Raw genomic sequence first — 24,160 nt, forward strand, 5'->3', positions numbered from 1 at the left:
TGATCCCTGGTCCGTGAAGATCCCACATGCCGCAGAGCAGCTAAGCCCATCCTCCACAACTACTGAGCCTGTGCTCTAGAGCCCATGAACCACAACTACTGAGTCCGCTTGCCACAACTACCGAAGCCTGCGCGCCTAGAGCCCATGATCTGCAACAAGAGAAGCCACCACAATGAGAAGCCCACGTACTGCAATGAAGGGTAGCCCCCGTGCACCGCAACTAGAGAAAGCTTGCACACAGCAACAAAGACCCAATGCAGCCAAAAATAAATAAATTTATTTTTTTTTAAAGTGGTAATATTTCCAACTGTTTTTCTGTGAGACCCCACTTGAAAACAGGCAGCAGCCTATATAGCTGCAGTGTGTACTTAAGGATAATTTACATTCCTTTAAATAAATGTGTGTGTCTATGTTATTTCTGTTACAGAGAGAAGAGGTACTCCTTTATAGGGACTCGTAAAGGCATAGAGCATCTAGAGATTTACTGCCTCCATTACGCTGCTGGGTCTCACAGCACATGTTATGTTTTTATCAGTTTCTCTGCAGAAGGTAGGAGTTGTTTTCTCTGCATGAATTCTTCATATAATTATAGTTTTCTTGTCTGTGAACTTAATATTTATTGAATATGAAAAACATCTGACATCTATAGATTAAAATGCCAATTGGGAGATTGGGATTGACATATATACACTAATATGTATAAAATGGATAACTAATAAGAACCTGCTGTATAAAAAAACAAATAAAATTCTAAAATTCAAAAAATAAATAAAATGCTGGACTTCTCAAAATAGTTGACATACAAACACCTCTAAAGAATATTTCTATTATAAAATTAATACATGTTTATTGTAAAAAAAAAAGAAGACAATATGGAAAAGTAGAGTAATCTTACCACCTTGAGATAAGTACTTTTTATATGTTATCATGTCTTTCTGAATTTATTGATATATGTCTATATGATGCATAATAATACATATATAATTATGCATTATGTATTATTATATACATATGTTCATATATTATGACTAAAAATAATAGAATATAAATGCTCCTTGGCTAGAATGCTTCTTTTTTAATTTTTTTAAATTTAATTTAATTTTATATTAGAGTGTAGTTGATTTACAATGTTGTGTTCATTTCAGGTGTACAGCAAAGTGATTCGGTTATACATATACCTATATCCATTATTTTTCAGATTCTTTTCCCATATAGGTTATCACAGAATATTGAGTAGACTTCCTTGTGCTATACAGTAGATCCTTGTTGATTGTCTACTTTATTTATAGTACTGTGTATATATCAATCCCAATCTCCCACTTAATTCCTCCCTACCACTTTCCCCCTTGGTAACCATAAGTTTGTTTTCTACATCTGTAACTCTGTTTCTATTTTGTAAATAAGTTCATTTGTATCATTTTTTTAGATTCCATATATAAGCGATATTATACGATACTTGTCCTTCTCTGTCTGACTTACTTCACTCAGTATGACAATCTCTGGGTCCATCCATGTTGCTGCAAATGGCATTATTTTGTTCTTTTTTATGGCTGAATAATATTCCATTGTATATATGTACCACATCTTCTTTATTCATTCCTCTGTCGATGGACATTTAGGCTGCTTCCATGTCTTGGCTATTGTAAATAGAGCGGCAGTGAACATTGGGGTGCATGTATCTTTTCAAATTATGGTTTTGTCCAGATATATGCCCAGGAGTGGGATTGCTGGATCGCATGGTACTTCTATTTTTAGTTTTTTAAGGAACCTCCATACTGTTCTCCATAGTGGCTGTAGCAATTTACATTCCCACCAACAGTGCAGGAGGGTTCCCTTTTCCCCACACCCTCTCCAGCATTTATTGTTTGTAGACTTTTTGATGATGGCCATTCTGACTGGTGTGAAGTGATAACTCATTGTAGTTTTGATTTGCTTTTCTCTAATAATTAGTGATGTTGAGCATCTTTTCATGTGTTTGTTGGCCATCTGTATGCCTTCTTTGGAGAAATGTCTATTTAGGTCTTCTGCTCATTTTTTGATTGGGTTGTTTGTTTTTTTGTTATTGAGCTGCATGAACTGTTTATATATATTGGAGATGAATCCCTCCCTGGTCACTTCATTTGCAAATCTTTTCTCCCATTCTGTGGGTTGTCTTTTCATTTTGTTTATGGTTTCCTTTGCTGTGCAAAAGCTTTTAAGTTTCATTAGGTCCCATTTGTTTATTTTTGTTTTTGTTTTCATTACGCTAGGAGGTGGGCCAGAAAAGATCTTTCTGCAATTTATGTCAGAGAATGTTCTGCCTATGTTTTCCTCTTAGAGTTTTATATTTTGCCACCTTACATTTAGGTCTTTAATCCATTTTGAGTTTATTTTGTGTATGATGTTAGGGAGTGTTCTAATTTTATTATTTTACATGTAACTGTCCAGTTTTCCCCACACTACTTATTGAAGGGACCATCTTTTCTCCATTGTATATTCTTGCCTCCTTTGTCATAGATTAGTTGACGATAGGTGTGTGGGTTCATCTCTGGACTTTCTATCCTGTTTTACTGATCTATGTTTCTGTTTTTGTGCCATTACCATATGGTTTTGATTACTGTAGCTTTGTAGAATAGTCTGAAGTCAGGGAGCCTGATTCCTCCAGCTGTGTTTTTCTTTCTCAGGATGCTTTGGCTATTCAGGGTCTTTTGTGTTGTAAAATTGTAAAAAAAATTTTTCTAGTTCTGTGAAAAATGCCATTGTTAGTTTGATAGGGATTCCATTGAATCTGTAGATTGCCTTGGATAGTATAGTCATTTTGATAATATTGATTCTTCCAATCCAAGAACATGGTATATCTCTCCATTTCTTTGTGTCATCTTTGATTTCTTTCATCAGTATCTTACAGTTTTCAGAGTACAGGTCTTTTGCCTCCTTAAGTAGGTTTATTCCTAGGTATTTTATTCTTTTTGATGTGATGGTAAATGGGATTGTTTCCTTAATTTCTCTTTCTGAACTTTCGTTGTTAGTGTGTAGGAATGCAAGAGATTTCTGTGTATTAATTATGTATCCTGCAACTTTACCAAACTCATTGATGAGCTATAGTAGTTTTCTGGTAGCATCTTTAGGATTTTCTATGTATAGTATCATGTCATCTGCAAACAGTTTCAGTTTTACTTCTTCTTTTCCGGATTTCTTTCTTTTTCTTCTCTGATTGCTGTGGCTAGGACTTATAAAACTATGTTGAACACAAGTGGCTAGAGTGGACATCTTTGTCTTGTTCCTGATCTTTGAGAAAATGCTTTCAGTTTTTCACCATTGAGAATAATGTTGCTGTGGGTTTGTCGTATATGGCCTGTATTATGTTGAGGTATGTTACCTCCATGTCCACTGTCTGGAGAGTTTTTATCATAAATAGGTGTTGAGTTTTGTGAAAAGCTTTTTCTGCATCTATTGAGATGATCATATGGGTTTTTTTCTTCAGTTTGTTAATGTGGTGTATAAATTGATTGGTTTGTGTATGTTGAAGAATCCTTGTGTCCCTGGGATATATTCCACTTGATCATGGTGTGTGATCTTTTTAATGTGTTGTTGGATTTGGTTTGCTAGTCTTTTGTTGAGGATTTTTGCGTCTACATTCATCAGTGATATTGGCCTGTAATTTTCTTTGTTTATGATATCTTTGTCTGGTTTTGGTATCAGGATGATGGTGGTCTCATAGAATGAGTTTGGGAGTGTTTGTTCCTCTGCAGTTTTTTGGAAGAGTTTGAGAAGGATTGGTGTTAACTCTTCTCTAAATATTTGATAGAATTCACCTGTGAAGCCATCTAGTCCTGGACTTTTGTATGTTTGAAGTTTTTAATCACAGTTTCAATCTCATTACTTGTAATTGGTCTGTTCATATTGTCTATTTCTTCCTGGTTCAGGCTTGGAAAGTTGTACCTTTTTCAGAGTTTGTCCATTTCTTCTAAGTTGTCCATGTTATTGGCATATAGTTGCTTATAGTAGTCTCTTTTGATGCTTTGTATTTGTGGTGTCAGTTGTAACTTCTCCTTTTTCATTTCTAATTTTATTGATTTGAGTCCTGTCCCTTTTTTTGCTGATGAGTCTGGCATAAGATTTATCAAATTTGTTTATCTTCTCAAAGAAACAGCTTTTAGTTTTATTGATCTTTGCCATTGTTTTCTTCATCTGTATTTCATTTATTTCTGGTCTGATCTTTATGATTTCTTTCATTCTACTAACTTTGGGTTTTGTTTGTTCTTCTTTCTCTAGTTGCTTTAGTTGTGTTTTTAGGTTGTTTATTTGAGATTGTTCTTGTATCCTGAGCTAAGATTGCATTGTTATAAACCTCCCTTTCAGAACTGCTTTTGCTGCGTCCCATAGGTTTTGGATCATTGTGTCTTCATTGTTGTTTGCCTCTAGGTATTTTTTTATTTCTTCTTTGATTTCTTCAGTGATCCATTGGTTGTTTAGTAACATTGTTTAGCCTCCATGTGTTTGTGTTTTTTACAGTTTTTTTCCTATAATTGATTTCTAATCTCATTGAGTTGTGGTCAGAAAAGATGCTTGATATGATTTCAATTTTCTTAAATTTACTAAGGCTTGATTTGTGGACCAGGATGTGAACTCTCCTGGAGAATGTTCCATGCTCACTTGAGAAGAAAGTGTATTCTGCTGCTTTTGGATGGAATGTCCTATCAATATCAATTAAGTCTCTCTCGTCTAATGTGTCATTTAAGGCTTGTGTTTCCTTATTGGTCTTCTGTGTGGATGATTTGTCCATTGGGGTAATTGGGGTGTTAAAGTCCCCCACTATTATTGCGTTACTGTCAGTTTCTTGTTTTATGGCTGTTAGCATTTGCCTTATATATTGAGGTGCTCCTATGTTGGGTGCATATATATTTACAATTGTTATGTCTTCTTCTTGGATTGGTCCCTTCATCATTATGTAGTGTCCTTCCTTGTGTCTTGTAACAGTCTTTATTTTAAAGTTTATTTTGTCTGATTAAAAAGCTGCTACTCCAGCTTTCTTTTGGTTTCTATTTGTATGGAATACCTTTTTCTATCCCCTCATTTTCAGTCTGTATGTGTCCCTAGAGCTGAAGTGGGTCTCTTTTAGACAGCGTATACATGGGTCTTGTTTTTGTATCCATTCAGCCAGTCTTTTTCTTTTGGTTGGAGCATTTAATCCATTTACATTTAAGGTAATTATTGATATGTATGTTCCTATTGACGTTTTCTTAATTGTTTTGGATTTGTTTTTGTAGGTCTTTCTTCTTCCCTTTCTCTTTTGTTCTCTTCTCTTGTGATTTGATAACTATCTTTGGTGTTGTGTTTGGGTTGCTTTTTCTTTTTGTGTGTTATGTATTGTAATTTTTTGGTTTGCTGTTCCCATGAGGTTTTGATATAGCAGTCTATATGTATACAAGGTTGTTTTATGTTGCTGGCCTCTTTCCCACCTAGGGAAGTTCCTTTAACATTTGTTGTAAAGCTGGTTGTTTTTGTTTTATGTACTTACTTTTTGCCATATAAAGTTAGCATTTTTATGAGGTTAAATCTATCATCTTCCTCATGGGTTCTGGTTTTGGTGTCTGCTAGTACATTGGCTTTTTTTTTTGAACTGTGTATATTACGGACGGTTTTAAACACAGAGTATTTGGCAGAATAGTATAATGAACCTCCATGTACCTCAGTCTGGCTTCAGTAATTAAGAACTCACAGCTAATCTTGTTTCACTTATATCGTCTGTATTATTTTGAAGCAAATTCAGATATTAAATCATTAAGTACTTCAGTATGCACACTGACTTTAAAGGTATTTTTAACTAACCTGTATTTTACATCTGCCATAGTTTGTCTTGCTGGAATCACTGACTTTCACTACAAGATACTTATAATGTTAAACCAAACATCAGCATTAGTTAAGGTTATTGTTACATAATTTAGGATTTTAAAATAGCCTCTATGAGAATTTAATTATACTAAATACTTATGTTACTCCTCTCTCATTGATTAAATATACATATCTCTATGATATCCGTATAACTTTTTTGTTACTAAAGTTATATCTTTTTTTTTAACCAAATCCTGTTCTTTTAATCTTTTTTTTTTTTTTTAGATGTTGGGGGTAGGAGTTTATTAATTATTTATTTTTGCTGTGTTGGGTCTTCATTTCTATGCGAGGGCTTTCTCTAGTTGTGGCAAGCGGGGGCCACTCTTCATCACGGTGCGTGGGCCTCTCACTATCACGGCCTCTCTTGTTGTGGAGCACAAGCTCCAGACACGCAGGCTCAGTAGTTGTGGCCCATGGGCCTAGTTGCTCCGCAGCATGTGGGATCCTTCCAGACTAGGGCTTGAATCCATGTCCCCTGCATTAGCAGGCAGATTCTCAACCACTGCGCCACCAGGGAAGCCCCTAAAGTTATATCTTAATAAAAAGCTTCAGCTTCCTTTTTTACTAAAGTTATGCCTTATTAGAATCTATAACTCTTCTTATACCATGATATAAATTTTATTTTCCTGTCCTCAGAAGGCACTATCCTAAATTGTGAATTATGTTACTATATTAAAAAGACTTTCCAAGCCTTTTGAGTAAAACTTCGTATACGCCTCTCCAGAAACATAACAGGGTTTGTTTTGTTTTTTTTTAATCTGTGGATTATATAGAATTTCATTTGTTGTATGTGGTTAATATCTGATTAGTTTTTGAGCTATCAGTTCAGAAGAAAGCAATACCATCTTAAGGCCTTCTTTGGGGTTTGATACTGAATGTAAAAGTTCATCATAAGAAGTTAAGAAAGTATCTCATGATTACTAATGCCAGAAAGAGTACAGAATATCATTAGACATGATTCTTATTCAAAGAAGAAGGATAAAAAACCAGAGTTAGACTCAACTGGAAATAAGATTGTCAACACATATCAAATGCAGAGAAGGAAAATAAATCTGAACCTTCGTCACAGCTAAGTAATATCATGTAAGTTTTTATAGTTAAGAGACTCCTTTAGGTTAATATTGCCAGATTATTTCATTTTATAAATGAGAAAACAGAAGAGCAGAGAGCTTAGCTGAAGCGTATCCAAAGTCACAAGAATGTTTCTTTATCCAGTTTTCTCAGAAGATATTTAAGAAGTATTATAAATAAAAGGTTCTAAAAAGTTATCATTATTAGCAATAATAACAGTTATTCAGTGCTTACTATGTAGCAGTCAATCTACTAAATACTTTGAATTATTTATTTCATTTAATCCTTACAGTGTGCTTTGAGGTAAAATCTTTTATTATCCCCTTTTACAGAGGTAAGGAATCTGACTCTAACCCAGGCAGCCCGAGACACATAGCCCTCACTCTTAATTGCTGTTATTCAGAGAAGAGACTCCTAAATGTTATAATCAGTAAGAAATTGTATTTCTCTATCAACTAAAGTAGACAGAGTTACTGGAAGAACAGAGAGAGGATTCCAGCAGTCAATCCTAGAGATAAAGCAGGAATGGAAAGTTTTGGCAAGATAGATGGCAAGAAATTACATCCTAAGGAAAAATAATGTGAAAGGTCTAATTAAAGAAATTTGTGGCATGATTTGACTCTAGATTATTCCCTTATTTTCAGGGAATGCTGCATCCCTCAATTCATTTTTGCATTTATAAATTTTATTTTGGTTTTCAAATAAAGGATGGCTTATCTTTTTCATAAATTAATGAAGAAAGCAACACTCAAAACATGTTGACTGTTGCTCTAGGTTTTAATGTTTGCTGCAGTTCGTGTCTAAAGGTGCACATGAATTAAGCAAAAAAATGAAATCATGAAAGAAGAAAGAATTTTTTTTAATGAATTTGCAAGTTTAGTTCTAAGTAGCAATCACAGTTTTAGCTTGAGGCTTTTCTGGGTGATTGTGAGTAATGATTAGGTGAGATTACAGACCCCAGGCAAAGCCCGAGGACATTAATCCTCCTAGACAGTCATTTATCCTCAAAATAAATGGTCCTTAGTTTGTGGAGTATTGTTTGAAATACCAGAAGGAATCAAGACTTGAGTCTGTCATTTTATCCCAAGGGTCATCTCAGGAGTCTGAAGCTTAAATGTTAAGATAAATGTTTACCAAAATGAAAACCGTTGGTAGGCTTTTCATTTACTGTTGCTTTATTTTATTTTTACTGCTTTGGGGGTATGTATTTTTATTTACCCTCAGATGGAATTATGTATTAAAGAATTGTAACCCCAAGAAAGTAATATCACTATTGAAAATTGTGTTCAACTGTGTAGAGCATCTATTCAGGGGAAATGGGTAAGATTTTTTTTAAAAAGATAATAAATTCCACCTCTCATTTTTATTAGATTTTCATGGAAATTTATGTTTGAGAGAATTCTGATTTACTACTCTTTGCTAAAAACATTCTTCTAGCCCAATCTTATCATGTAAAATTATGAACTGATTAGTGTGGCTATTTTGAAAGCCCTGAAGTTTTGAATTCGTGGATAATTATGTATTTTCAATTACCAAAATCTCCATTTCCTTCGATCCTTATAGCTCTTTGCTCTAACTCTTCTCTAAAAACTTTGTGACTTAAGTTCTTAAAATGACTCCACCCTCTTTTAAAACATATTTACATAATAGGTAGTAAGAGGGAGGAAATTAACAAACTAAAACATTTACTTAACTCACCCAATGTATGGAATAATAATGATGATAATACTAATAAAAAGGGTAGTGTTCTCGTAATCATCTAATAACATGAAGAAGGGTAACGAGGCTTTATATAGGGTTTACTATATGCCGGTCACTATTCTAATTCACATTCTAACTCAAAACTCCATTATTATCCCCAATTTTAAATGAGGAAACTGAGTCAATAAGAGATTAAATAGTAAGTAGTAAATTTGGGATCAGAAACCTGAACCAGGGCTTGAAGGAGCCACAGTAGAAAATTCTCAGTCCTACATGGCCTCACATCAATACATATAAGGCTTTGTACTGGGAACATAGTGGTAAATGAGGTAGGCACAGTTCCTGATTTCATTAAACAGAAAATTACACAATTTATTTCATTTCCACATTATAAGGTAATGCAAGAACATATGTAGGGACCTCATATAGTCTGGGAAAATCAGGCAAAGGATCTCCGAAGAAGGGGCTTTTTGGCTAAGATCTGAGGGATGAGTAGGATCCACAAGGTCAGGTGGAAATGGGGAGTAGGATAGGCAGAGGCCACACTGTGACTTTTATGGGCCCTAGACACTTTTGCCTTCATGGGCCCCTTCCTCCATAAGAATATTAAAAATTGTATTTTGTGAATATACTGGTATGAAGACAAATATGTTAGTATTATATACTAAAACATTTTCTTTCAACGAAATGTGGTTTTTTTCCCTTATTTTAATAGAAAGTAAAACATTTTCATGGACTCCTAAAAGTATTTTGGGCCCTAGGCACTTGTGCCCGCTGTACCTAATGGATAAGTCAGCCTGGAGGTGAATATTGGGCCAAACATTTCAGATGGAAGGAACAGCATGGGGACTTGCTTGCTCAGGAAACTGAAAGGGGGCCAGTGTTGTCAGAGCAGAGAGTGCAGGTGAGGGAGGCATGAAGTGAGGCTGGTGAGGCAGGCAGGGCCCTGTAGGCAGTGTTATTTATCCTAAGAGCTTCCAAAGGGTGTGTGTGTGTGTGTGTGTGTGTGTGTGTGTGTAGGTGGGTGTGCTTAAGTCAAATTAATATATGCACATGGTTAAAATCAATAGTTCTTTGGTTCCCCTTTTCCCACTGACGCCTCACTTCTCTTTCCACTTTTCCTTCTGATATTTATCTTCATTTATCCAGGTAAAAGTAATTTGCTTCCACCTCAGATTTTTTAATTTATCACTTTTAGGTATCATATAGTAACGCGCACACACATAACACACACAAATAAAGGAGGCATTATAAATTCACTCACTTAACCCTACCCCACCTCTACCTTTTCTCTGTCATTCTTCATTTTGTTTTATCTCTGTTTTGGGTTTCTCTGTTGTAACTGTGGATACAGCAGTATACCTTTATAATACCTTTATTTCTTATCCCATTAACTGTAGGTGCTGCTTTGGGATTGTCCCCTCTAGCAGATGAGGATAAGTGTGTCCACATTCTCCATGGTTCTGTTCTCAGTTCTTTCATTTTTGTATTTCTAAAATTGATGCCATTTACATCTATTTTCTAACCATAATTAAGCATTTATATATTATTGTGTGAAAAGTGCCTTTGCATTTTCTGTTCCCACCACCTGGAACATCCATTCACCCACAGGACCACATTAACTGTGTCTGCCCTTCCTTAAGTTCTTGACCCAAGTGGCAGCTGCTCAGTAGGGCTGTTCTGACCATCTTATCGGAAATAGCAACTCCCCTACCTAGGATTCTTGTTTTACTGTCTGTTGTATTTTTCGCTGTAGCACTTATTGTTAATACAAATCATATATTGTATTTCACTTAATTTTTAAAATTATTGTCATTCTCCCTGTCCTTGACTACAGCTTCAAGGAGACAAGGATTATCTACTTTAATGTCTTTGATTTTTTTGGTTTACTATTTTTCCCCTCACTTTTATAATCTCAGTGGCTAAAATAGTGCCAGATACAGAATCATTTGAATTAATGATTAATTATAGTCCCAAGTAGTCTTCTTTGGTTATATTCCCTTACTTAGGCCATTTTTCAGTTTTCTTAAAATTTCTAATTGCCTATTTTTGTTTTCTTGCATTGTTTTTCTTTGTCATATTCCCATTCTTTCCAACTCTTCATTATGTGAAACATTCTGGGCATCTCTTTTTGTTTTTGTTCTTTTCCCTGGGAGCTGCTCTTCTAGATCCTTACATCCTTTGGCTGTACAACTGTCATCCTAAGGCTTCCCTTTCCTCCTCAACCCACATTTTTTCTCTTTTTCGTTGTACATCCTCCTTTAATGAAGCATATCCCTTAGCAACTTTCTAAGAAAGAATATATGGATGATAAACTTTCTGAACTTTCACATGTTTGAATGTTCTTTATTTTATTCTCACTAGAAGTGTATCCAGGTTCTAACATCAGAAGGTGCAAGCGTGGGAGCAGGGCCTGACTGGGGGAAAGGGGAGAAGTGGGGTTTGTGCATCAGTGTTGGAGAGGGAGAAAAAGCATTAAAAGGTGCCACGTTAGACTACTTGCTCTACATGAGACACAGTCTAAAAACTGACATTTTGTGCCACTTCTACAACTGACTGTTTTTATAATAGTCTTAACAATCATTGTGTTAAAAATTGTAGAAAGAGTACCGACTTTGAAGAATGTGCTGAGGTTAAGCAGTTGCTGCCTATCTAACTGCTTGCCGTCTGAATTGTAGGTTGTCTGGGATTCTAGGGTACAAATCATTTTCCCACTGAACTTGGATGGTGATGCTCCACAATCTTTTAAAATTTATTTACACTAGCCTGAGTTGGTCCTTTGTAGCTCATCTGTTCTTTCTTTCTGGTAACTTTTGGGGTCCATTCTTGTTTTTCTTGGTGTTTTCAGTTCCCAATGATGTGCATGTTATAGGCTTTTTTCTGTTCATGTTGTATTCAGTGAGCACTTTCATCTGAGGAGTTTAATCCCTAGAAGATCATCTTGTACTATTCCTTTAGTAATGTCCTTCCTTTTTTCCTTTTTTTTCTTCTTGTTCTTTCCTTCTGTAACTGTTGTTATTCTGTGAAGGACCACATGAGCTGAACATCTAATGTCTCTTCTTTATAATAATATTTTCTATTTCTTTTTAAATCTATTTCCAGGCAATGCTCTCAATTCCTAAAACCAAACCAAAAAAAGAGATTCATAGGAGGGTTGAAATATAAAATTATGTTTTCATTTTCCAAGAGTCTTTCATATTCTCTGGGAGTTTTGTTTGTTTGTCTTTGTTTGTTTAAAGATGAAGAGGGTAGTGATTAAGAGCACAGATTTTGGAGCCAGACTGAGCTTGAATCCCTGTCTCCCACTTAGTAACTCTGTGACCTTGAGCAATTTTAAATTATCTGTCTCTGTCCTAATCTGAAATGGGGATAATAATAGTCTGCTTATCTCAGAGTTCTAAGGATTAAATGAGTTTGTAAACATAAAACGTTAAGAATAAAATCTGGAATGTAGTAAGCCTTATATGTATTTGCTATTATCGTTACTATTATAATCATCACTAATATTATTTTGTGTATGATGTCTGCTCACTGTCCCTGAGGATGCTAGCTAGAGTTCTTTTTAAAATTCATCTTTTTTCCCTAAGTTACCCATTGCCTCCAATTCAGCTTCATTTTTCTGTTTGCTTTTTGGGGTTTTTTTCCTCTTTTTTATGCAGGAAGCTTTCTTTAAATATCTGGTAATTCTTGGATACAGGTTCATATATAACAGTGAGGAAATAAACAGCTGATTGGGAGCTTTGCATACAAAGGCAGCTTTTCCTGATTTCAGGTGTTTAGGGTGGCTAGGACAGGACCCATTCATTACAATCGAGAGTCCCTAAATGCCAGAGGTAAAAGCTATTCATAGGATTGATTTTCCCCAAGAGGAGCCCTTTGATTATTTCTTTAGGAATGCCTTGCTTCAGTCGATGTGCGTGCCAGCTGTTCCTTATACAAACCTTAAATTAATCCCCCCGTTTTCAGCCCAACCTCTCACTGCTGCTCTCATTGCTGCCCTCTCACTGGGCATCCGCGAGCCTTTGAACCTCTCTGTAGTTCTGCAGATTGATGGGTCCGATCTTAGCTTTTGCCACTCCATGTCTACTGTAGGCTGAGGTTTCCTGTGCTCCACCGCAGCATTTTCCTCTCTGTATTTTCCTGTTCACATTAATTTTTTGAAATCTCTTATCTGTTGATGGTCTGTCCCCCATACATTGTGGTGTCACTTATTTTTTATTCGTTTACTATCATTTTAGTAGGTCTTAAAAGAAGTAAAAACATGTATGGTCTACCTCCCATCTTTAACTAGAAGTCATTGAATGTTCGTAAGTAGAAAAATGACCAGATCAAACGTCATTTGAAGTATAGCAGCATAAACTAACAGACTAAGTTTTCCAGGATATAATTATTTGATGCTTATAGCACCTAGCACATGATAGATAATAAAACTAGTTATTAAAATAATGACATAAATATATGTTCTTAGACATAAATAGATCAATATTTAATGAAATAAATATTAAGCAAAATATATTTATCATATTACATAAACATAAAATATTAATATGTTATATAATATATTATTCCCCAGGCTAAAACAGAAGTAACTTTCTTCAGAAATCATCTAATCTCTACCTACTCTAGCAGTGCTTTCCATCTGTTGCTGAATACCAACCTATCTCTTTTATCATTGAATATAAACGTGATTTTGCATAGAATAGCAGTAAATTAGTCTTAAACCAGCCTTTGACTTCTAGAAGCTTATAATCCTTTATTTGCAGTAAGATGACAGCTATGAGGATCAAAATACTATCTCATAGGGTGGCAATGATGATTAAATGAGATAAAATATATAATTTCATTTTCCCCTTCTTCATACTGTGGACCCATTTTTAAACCACCTCTAGAATATTTCCATAACTAGAATAAATTCGCTAATCCAAATCCCCTAACCTGTATCTATATGAAAATTTTGGTACTTTAAAGAGGATTGTTGCCAGCTCATGGAATGTTACATCTAAAAAGTGTTTTTCCTGCTTTCTTGTTGTCTTAAGCAGCTCCGTTGGGTACTTGATTAAAAGATACTTGTAAGCTTTAGTGCTGTTAAAGAAATATACATTGATTATAGCCAAGTCTTTATACTATGAATCATTTCTTTATCAAAGTTCTATCTTTATAAATTCTAGTCACTTAAATGCAGTTTTTTAGTATTTCCCATCTAATTTGTTGTGCTGTCATGTGTGATTTCTCTTTAATGTTATTGAATAGATTAAGAAAAATGCACTTAGACAAGTTGCTTTCATTTGAATCTCCCTTAAAAAGAAATATACATACATAAAAATTATAAGTGGTAGCAGAGTTTTATTATAGATTATTAGGGTCTCTCATTTACTTCCTGTCTTTCACATAACCTGGGGAAGGGGAAAGGAGAAATTTTAAATCCAAAACCTAATAAATTCAGTAGATTTCAAGGAAAATAATAAAAATTACAGTAAAGAAGATTCCAGACTCCAGATATCTACAACTATGTGATTGTGGCTTAAAGAAATTAGGAAACCACTATGCATTTTTCATAATTAAAATATATTGTCCGGCCCTTGAGTTTCCTTATATAAATAAAAAGATTGTAATTTCAGATATCATTATTGTCATACCTATTTGCCTTTATTGTAACTGGAAATTTTCAGTATCTTCTTCTTGTCTCTTTCTGACTGTTCAGTGCTCACACACACATACAGTGTGTGCACGTACACACACACACACACATCTGAGGGAGTAGTAAAAACAAAAGGCATTTTATTAAGTAAATAACGCTCCTCAATGGTTTTATTCATTTTAAATAATAGATCAGAAGTTCATTTTCAGGGCACTAGCTTCTATTTTTACATAGGAATTATTTTTAAAACCATACTACGCTATTTTCTTTCATAATTTGAATGTTGTTATGATTTCTTGGTAGCACTACAGAAATCTTCCTGCTTGTTTTTTTTTTCTATTCACAGTATTCAAAGTGAGTCATGTGACCTAGATATTGAAAATTGAGGTAGAGTGTGCTGCATTGCTGATATTTACTGTGAAACCTCAGAAACTGCTTCCACAGGCTAGAATTACAGGGTGCACGTGCACACCATTTAATATTGCTGCACAATCATTTTTAAATCTGGCATAAAATATTGTTTTAAAATATTCAATTAATAGAACATAATGCTTTTATATTCCAGTTTAAAAGGCACAAATAATGATTGTTCATTTTAAAGTTTTAGATCATGCTAGATAAGACTCATTATGGATTTTTCCCCATTATTTACCTTGTGTTTAGAATTACAGTAATCTACTTATTTTGAAATCTAACCCCAATAAGGTGCAATTAGTCTGTTGCTATTTCGTAATTCGGGGTGAACTCTGTTAAATTATTAAAAATAAAATAGTATCTAGAGTCTGCAGTATAAAATTGTGATCATCAACAGAAGTTATTTTATCATCTGTCAGATTGGTGTAGAGCATCTCTTTCAAGAAGTCAGCTTTCACATTCAGGAAGCCATATTCTCCCAGTGTGGAAAGCTCTTTCACCATTTAATACTTTTGTGTAAAAAATAAAACCCAGAAAGGAAAGCACTGAATGAATTAAAGCATCTGAACAGGTGACTGACTTTCAAGTCATGTATGTACTGAAAGAATCTGATTTGTTTTCTCTTTACTCACTGCAAAAATATTATAAAATAGAAGAAATAACAGATTACATAGCAACTCCCAGCTAAGAAAATTAAAGCACAAATGTGCTAAGGATCAGCTCTGTAGTTTTGTTTGTCCTCTTTTTTTTTTTTTTTGCGGTACGTGGGCCTCTCACTGTTGTGGCCTCTCCCGTTGCGGAGCACAGGCTCCGGACGCGCAGGCTCAGCAGCCATGGCTCACGGGCTCAGCCGCTCCGCAGCATGTGGGATCTTCCCGGACCGGGGCACGAACCCATGTCCCCTGCATCGGCAGGTGGACTCTCAACCACTGCACCACCAGGGAAGCCCTGTTTGTCCTCTTGATGACAGAGAGATTAGCTTACCAAACTAATTCATAGGTTTCTTTATATAGCCAGGGAAAACTACAGAGTACCAGGGCAGATGACCAGAATCCGTATTGAGAAGTCTAAGACCATAAGCTGGAAACTCAGTGCCTAGAATCCAATCTGAAGTACAAGGAGAGGCAGAAATAAGTAAGGAATACAACCAGGTTTGGCCAAAGCTGGGTAGAATGAGATGCAGTAAACAAATAAACAATAAGCAAATACAAGAGAGTGGCCCGGAACCAGGACTCTAACAGAAAGTGTGGGTGCAGCATATTAATATCTTTTGGGGGAGTGGGAATGGGAGGCATATCAGGACTAGATACTTATTATAATTGAACAGTACACTGAGCTCTGATTTGTCTCCAGCTCCTGGATGAATTTGCTCGTCCTTTTTCCCAAATCAGTATTTCCCAAACTGGTGTTTCATGGAACAGTCTTCTAAAAGCTGTATCATGAAGGCTGGAAGAAAATATCACTTGTCAAGTAAATCTGGAAAGTGAAAATACACACACACACACACACACACACACACATATATGTATATATTCTTCATATTTTTCTTTCTTGAAAATGCATAATGCCCTTATCATGTAAAAGTTTCTTAGTAGTGCTGGAAAAAAGAAATCTGTAAACCCAACCATTCCCAAACATGTTTGACCTGGAACACTATTTTGCATCATATCAAGTTCCATCTTTTAGAGCTGTGTTCTCCAGGACACCAGTTTGGGAAACTAACTGTCTTGTTTTATAAGTATTTCAATAAGCTGTTGCAAAGCCATTTTTAAAAGGTAGGATATATGCTGAATAAACGAATGAATTTGTCCAATATTAACTAATATAGTTGTTTCAACTTCGCACAAGATCCAGTCTTTGATACAAGAAGGGCTCACATTATTATCTGTATAGTCAGACAAATAGGAAATCACTATAGCAACTTATTTTTAAAGGTCACTTACTGTGTTGAGTTATATAAGCTAGGCTCTACAACACAGAACCACTGATCCCATATTTGGGGCAGCAATCACTATTCATTAATAAGAGCATCAAAGCATGTTTCACAACAATTATATTGTGCTCTTAGTAATTCTTGGTAAAGAGGACTCCAACTAAAAGGGTCCTGAAGTGGTCTTGTGTTAACAAGACACACAGAACTGCCAGTAGCCAGGAGATTTGTACTTTCTGTTCTGGATCTGCCATCAGCTGTCTATGAGGCATTATAAAAGATATTTCTCTTCTGAAAAATGAAGAGATTACCACTTCCCAGCTAGAATTAAGAATGAACTTCTAAAAAATTCTAAGTTCTGTGCTCATTCTGTACCCAATATTAATGTGAATTTCCAAAAGATGGATGTAGTATTAAAAGTTTCTGTTACCCTATATTTTAAGTGATCTTCCAAACATAGTTTGGGAAATACAGGACTAAATATATTCCAAAATTCCTTGTAATTTTGAAATGTTATATTCAATTATTCTAAATTATATATTTACATTTTTCTCCTTACAAGAAAGAGGACGGTATAAGTTCTTTATAAGCAAAGAACTTTACCATGTGCTTGTGAGGGACCAGAGCTATTTGAAAAATGTCCTAGGTTACAGCATTATCTTATAACAGCTCAACGTTTAATTAGATCTTTTTTAATTTTTAATTAATTAAAAATAATATATGCATGATTTTAGAGTGTTAAAGATTTTTAAAGTTGTTATATAGTATTGGTCTTTATGATTTCTAGATAAAATACTCTAAAATCATGAACATATTATTTTTTACTTTAAAAAATTGCATGTTACAACTCTAAGGAAATAATAGCTAAAGAAGAAATAGTTTTTCCAAAATAGAAACCGTGTTGGTTTTTGTCACTTAATTTAGTAGTTCATCAGTGTCATGTGTCATTGCATATTCTTCTAAAACATTTTTGAATATGACATAGTAACTTTCTGCTATTAAAAAAAACAAAAATAAAGGAAAAATATTTTATTTCTTTGGAGGTAGAGTGGAACGTAGAATGGTTGGGATTTTCTTAAGGAAAATTTAGTTGCAAAAAATATTTGGGACAGGAGACCATTTGAAAAGATTCTCACTGGCCAAATTTGAGACAGTTTGAGCATCAAAATAAATAATGATGATAATGAATTATAACACACTGAATAAAATAAGAATCCAACCATTAAATGAATAAATAAATAAATGAGAGAGAAGAGAAAGCTCTTTCTTAAATTAGAACGACAACTAATACAAGAGATCAGATCATGGAGTTAGAAAACCATCAATGGGATGCTAAAATTAGTGGGTAAAATTTTACATAAAATATTTCCCCACGAATAACTTTTTAACTATAAAGGAAACAATAATTTGACAGTGGAGAAACCAGTGGACATCACATTAACAAACTGATGAAATTTAACACCATCAATATTGTATTAAACTGACATTTCATGTGCCTCCTGATATGATGCACTTGAAAAGCACACAGCATTACCTCTGTAGTATTCCCGCCAAAATGCATAACGCAAAGCTAATCATGAGGAAACATCAGACAGACTCAGAATGAGGGACATTTAACAAAATACCTGGCCTGCATTCTTCAAAAATGTCAAGATCAAGAAAGACAAAGAGAAGCCAAGTAAAAGTTCCATTTTAAAGGAAACTAAAGAATCTTTAACAACTAAATGTAATGTGTGATAATGGAACCTGGCCTAGGGGATTTTTAAAAAAGTATAAAATGCTAAAAGGGCATTATTTAATAGTTATCAAAAATTTAATATGAACTGTGAGTTACATATATTAAATTTCTTGATTTCAAAAATTATATAAGAGAATGCCCATGTTCTAAGGAAATGCTTACTGAAGTTTTCAGAGGTAAATTGGCACATTGCTCCAATTTACTCTCAAAATAAGAAATTAGATAAATAGATAAGATACTTAGATGACAAAACAAATGGGGCAAAATGTAAACAGTTGAGGAATCTGGATGATGTTTCTGGAGAGTTCCTCATCCTATTCTTGCAACATTTCTCTGAGTTTGAATTTATACCAAAATAAAAGGTTTTAATACTTCTTTGAACTCGAGTATGCCACTGAGAGTTAAAACCTGTTTCATTATCATGGGTCAGATTGTTCCAAGTATTTAAGAAAAAAGGCCAAACCTTGGAAATGTATTCCTTGCTCTTTGTCCAAATTGATAAAATTATAAACCTAAATTAATATGGTGATTAATCCCCCTCTCTCAAGAAAAGGTAATTAATAGTGTATTTGTGAGCCATGTTAAGTTCTTTTTTTTTAAGATTTATTTATTATTTATTTATTTTATTTACTTTTGGCTGCATCGGGTCTCAGTTGTGGCCCACGGGATCCTCATTGAGGCCCGCAGGATCTTTCCTTGCAGAGCGCGGGCTTCTCTCTAGTTGTGGTGGGCGAGTTTTCTCTTCTCTAGTTGTGGCGTGCGGGCTCCAGAGCTCGTGGGCTCTGTAGTTTGTGGCACACAGGCTCTCTAGTTGAGGCACGCGAGCTCAGTAATTGTGGCATGTGGACTTAGTTGCCCTGCGGCATGTGGGATCCTAGTTCCCTGTCCAGGGATCAAACCCATGTCCCCTGCATTGTAAGGTGGACTCTTTACCCCTGGACCACCAGGGAAGTCCCTCATGTTAAATTCTTTATGTTAAATGTACCATGTGAATTCAGGGTATTAATATTTTAAGTGAATGCACTTGGAGAATGTACAATGGACAGCTATTTCAAGACGCACATAAAACTTAGACTACATCCATTCTTCCCAACCTCCACCCCACCTGCCACACGCTTGTTTATTCCTCATCCTCCACTTTATGTGGCTAATTCAAGTGTAACAAGAGCTTTGTCCGGTAATCTTTTTTGCCTTCTATATTTTGTAATCATTGTCACCGCTCTATAAAGGTGATAGTTTATGTATTAAATTAAGAAAGGTTTTTCTAAAAAGACTTTCTACTAAAAAAATTACCTGGTTTTTGATATTTTCTTTGTGTCATATATTACTATGTTTTATTTTTTAAGTGGGATAATCATTAAATTATCCTTTTAAATATTTTGTGTGCATTGCCATTTTTTAAAACCTGGCACAATATGTATATTTATGTTATGTATGTTATTTACATGTATTATATGTATATTTACATAAAGGAAGTAAAAATATGTTTTACTTCTTTTATCCTTCTCAAAGTATAAATCTTGCCTTCTTTGGACACATAAGCTATATAGTCTTTATACACTAATTAATACTTGTTTTCTTTTCAGAAGTTACATTTGCAAGTTAGTTGACATTGCAAGTTGGCAAGTCAGAGTAAAATCCAGAGGACTAAATTGTTCTGTGGTTTAATTTTTTTAAGATATTTTCCGTTTAATAGATAATCAGGAGACAAAGACTGTAATAGATTCAGATATCAGCTGGTATAATTTTTGAATCCAAGAGTCTAGACCAAAAATAAATGTGTAAGAGGGGTAAACTAAGAGGGGCAAAGTATGTGTGAATATGTGAGTATGTTTGAAGCAGGATTTTTAAATTGTTTTGATGTTTCTGTGTAAGAAAGAATATTTTTATTATTATTAGGCCATACCGCACGGCATGTGGGATCTTAGTTCCCTGACCAGGGATTGAACCCGTGCCCCCTGCAGCGGAAGCTCAGAGTCTTAACCACTGGACCACCAGGGAAGTCCCAAGAAGGCATATTCTTATTCTTAACGTTATAAATATTGAGAGAGATGAAGGATTGTTTTCTCACAGAACATTTAATGGCTTTCTAAGTAAAAGTAAACATATAAGCATTTCAGCAAATGATTTTTTTTTCTGTTGAATCTTATTTTTTTTAATTCCACCAAGAATTTTATAGTCTACATTCAAAATGTATTGAATAAAACATGTCAGTAATATTCTTGCCCTTTTAACAACCATGTAATTTCTCTGAGAAAATGGTCCTGTGTCATCATGTAAAATTATTTTATAGAATTAAATCTTGGCGCTCTTATCTACATAAGAAAGGATTCAGCATCAATGTTGACCTACTTTTTTTCTCATTCACATTTTTTTAGCAAGAGAATAACTGTCTCACACCAAGATTTGAAACCAGGATTTTATCGTAACATATTTAAAAAGAGAAATTCATTCTTCTTGTGTTTCTGTAATCTGAATATCAGGTTATACCATATCAACAGCCAGCAGATGGAGAAAAAAAAAAATGCTCTGGGAAGCTAGGCTATAAATACTAGGTTAATTCCAGAACTTCAAGATTTTCAAAATTTTGCTAAAGCTTCTCTAAACTCTCTGATCTTTTAGTAAGAAATTCATAGTTTAGAGTGGGAAAGAAAGGCACAGAATCTCAAGTTGAGGTCTGTATACTTCAGGTGGTTTCATCATCCTCTTATACTTCCTGTGAAAGCCATTTTTGGTCCTCTAATCTCCACACTGGTGTCGGTTCAAAAAAATCGTTCAATTGGGAATAGAAAAGTGATTTTTTTTCCCATGATACCAGCGTTGTGACTCTCTTATACATCTAGTGATCTTCCTATTAAAAAAAAACAATGTATTAAATTTACCCTTAGTAATTGAATGCCCAGTTGGAAAAGCTGCTTTGGCTTTCATTCATTAAGTATAATTCATGCACATGTGTGCCAGGTTCTGTAATTGGATTAATGTTGCAGACATAGAAGATATAGTTCCCATTCTCAAGTTGCTTAAGACAAGCTGACTGAACCATAACAATGCAATATAATAAATATGATATAAGTAAGCACAATGTGCTATGGAGGTATGTAGTCATAGCTCCTAACCCAAAGTGGGTAGTTGTAGAAGTCAGTGATTTTGACTACCAAAGATGGGGTTAGTAAAATATGAAGTGAATTTTGTGATCCAAATCAGCTTTTTTCAATACAAACATTAGTCTTATTAACATTACCAATGTATTGAATGTCTATGATATGTTAAATGTGACAACAAATGCAGTCTTATCATCTATATTAGATATCTTAATAATAATGAGAATTTTTTTTCCCTAAAAATTATTTGTCTTATTTCTTCTGATTGTTGGGCTCTTTATGGTTACTGGTATGTACCAGTTCAGGGCACACAACTCTCACGTACTGTTGGCATTCAGAGATACCTAAGGAAAACTATGGATTCATTAGTAAAAATTCATCCTTTACTACTATAAACCCAACTCAAACTCATGTCATACTAATGATTGTTGGATCATTCCCTTCATCCTTGTGTGTGAAGGACAGTAAATCATGATTACATTGTGAGCCCTCAGTGATAGGAAAAGCATTGTGATGTAGTGTTTCTGAAAAGTAGTAGTAATGAATTTGGAGAAACAGCCTTGAACAGAGAGGGAGATTTCCAAACACAGGAAAAAGGGATACAGAAATTAAGATGAAAGATAAGAAGGTGGGAAAGGTTAGCAAAGAGAACATGAGTTTAAGTGAAGTAAGGTAAGTGGAAGAAAATGTAGTAGGCTCAAGAAGTTTGAGGACATTACTAGTTAAATATCATGCAAAAAGACTTAATGGAAACTCACTTGTACTTGAAGTTGGGATGTTGGGCAGTCTTTGTTATTTTCTACAATTCTGTCTCTGATTTTTACCAACTCTGCTACCACGGTAACTGTGGAAAACTACTTTAGCCTTTGATCAGTTCTAATTAGCTCTCTATAGTGTAGTGAAGACCTATATCTTATCTTTAGTTGCATACTGCAGTAAACACATAGTTTAGTCGTATATAGTCATCTAATTTTTAAAAGAATTATGTGTTGATATGGCTACAGAATTAATTTTTAACTTTGGTAAGAACAGACTTTAGTAGTAAATGAAAATTTTGTTCTGTGATGTCACAGGAAAGCAAGCAGGCCAAATTTTTAAATAAGCTGAACCATTCAACATTTTCATGAAGCAGAGGGAGGGAATATCTTTGAGAAGGTTTTGTTTACTTATTTTTTATTTCCACTCATGACTTTAGTAGATCTCAGTCAACTGGGGGAATAATACCTCTTGTTTGGTGATACCATTTCATTACAGTGAGAAGTACACAGTAAATAATCGGATAATGACCTAACACAGTAATGATTCTTGTTGATTTATATCTCATATGGGGAAAAATAAAATCATGTTCATCTGTATTTGCTGTTGAAAGGAGAGGTTTTACAAGTACCATTTTTGCTTTCACTTATGCATTACATCTATTATCTTTTCAATAACTGATAAATCATAAGACTTTTTGGACCAAAGTATGTTGGAATCTTTAGGATTTTGAAAATTTCAAACTGACGGTATTCATATGACATAAATGTTGATGATGGCTTAAATTTTAAAATGGACAAGCTTCTGTCTACCTGCAAGTCACCTTTTTAGGAGATTCTGAAACCAGTTACATTTACTGAAAAATCCCCAATTAAAATGTGAAGCAAGTAAAATACTCTCAATAGTCATTAGGTGACTATAATCCTTTTTTTTGTATTTACCAATTAGAATTATTCTTAATACTGTAATTGGCTTTCCACACCCTCCTTTTTCAGCACAGTCCTTTTAAGTGTTGAATATAGCCTTACCTGATGACATTACTGATATAATATATTGAGATACTTCATTGGGTTGGAGTGACTTACCAGATGCCAATTTGCCACACCCAGAATGTTGCAAAGCTTAGAACATGGCACACAGGCCTATTTACTTGTTCCAGACTAAATAAGTATCTTTGTGTATGTGTGTGTATATACACATATGCCCATGTATTCCTTTATTTCAATGATCTTTATTACAGCGATAGAGGGCAGAACAATTCTGAATGTATACGTAGGTGTTTAACAATCCTCAGTCATCATATTATCTTTTACAGTGTAAAAGACCCTTGAGCAACATTAAGCAATATAAGACTATATTCTGTATTTCTTGTTATGGGTCTAAGGTATCCTGTTTTCTTTTTTCTTTTTTAACCTCGATAAATTAGTTAGTTAACAGGTGCTTGTTGAACACTTTCTAAGTGTAACCTAAAGTTTAAAGTAATATTAAGGAAAAGAAAGTGAAACCCTGGCCCCTGTTGACCTTCCATTTAAGTGTTTCCCCATAGTAGGAGAATCTGCAGGTGACCAGTCTGCTCCTTTGAACTGGGGTTGAGGTGTGGAGGACAGAGTACATCCTCTCAGGACCCTCGGATACTGAAGAAGATGATCTTTCAGACAGATGTGCAAACTGGTGCTGCAGATACAAAGTAATAATAATACAGATTGTACTGTCCTCCTGAATTGTCATATCTAGCCTCCTTTCTGCCACACATACATATGACTATACTTATATTTTAGAGCATTTCTTTTTTTTACTCCTAAGTGTGCTTTTTTCTTAACATTAGAAAACAATACTATTTTAAATACTTGATCACTATTCCAGTATAATGATTTTATTTTGGATTCAAGTTAACTTCTTCGCTAACATTATTTAATACCTGTTGTATTACAAATATT

At 34.5% G+C, this 24,160-nt stretch overlaps 1 protein-coding gene across 1 annotated transcript in view; it reads left to right on the forward strand.

The window, feature by feature from the left end:
* Positions 1–427: 427 nt before the first annotated feature.
* MBD5 (methyl-CpG binding domain protein 5) overlaps positions 428–24,160 on the forward strand; it is a 141,689-nt gene continuing 117,956 nt past the window's right edge. Inside the window, exon 1 of the mRNA XM_082840661.1 lies at positions 428–549. The gene's annotated coding sequence lies outside the window, so the exon portion shown is untranslated. The remainder of the gene's footprint in view (positions 550–24,160) is intronic.

This window comes from Leucopleurus acutus (assembly GCF_964270905.1).
Source record: "Leucopleurus acutus genome assembly, chromosome: 6".
Classification (NCBI taxonomy): Eukaryota; Metazoa; Chordata; class Mammalia; order Artiodactyla; family Delphinidae; genus Leucopleurus; species Leucopleurus acutus.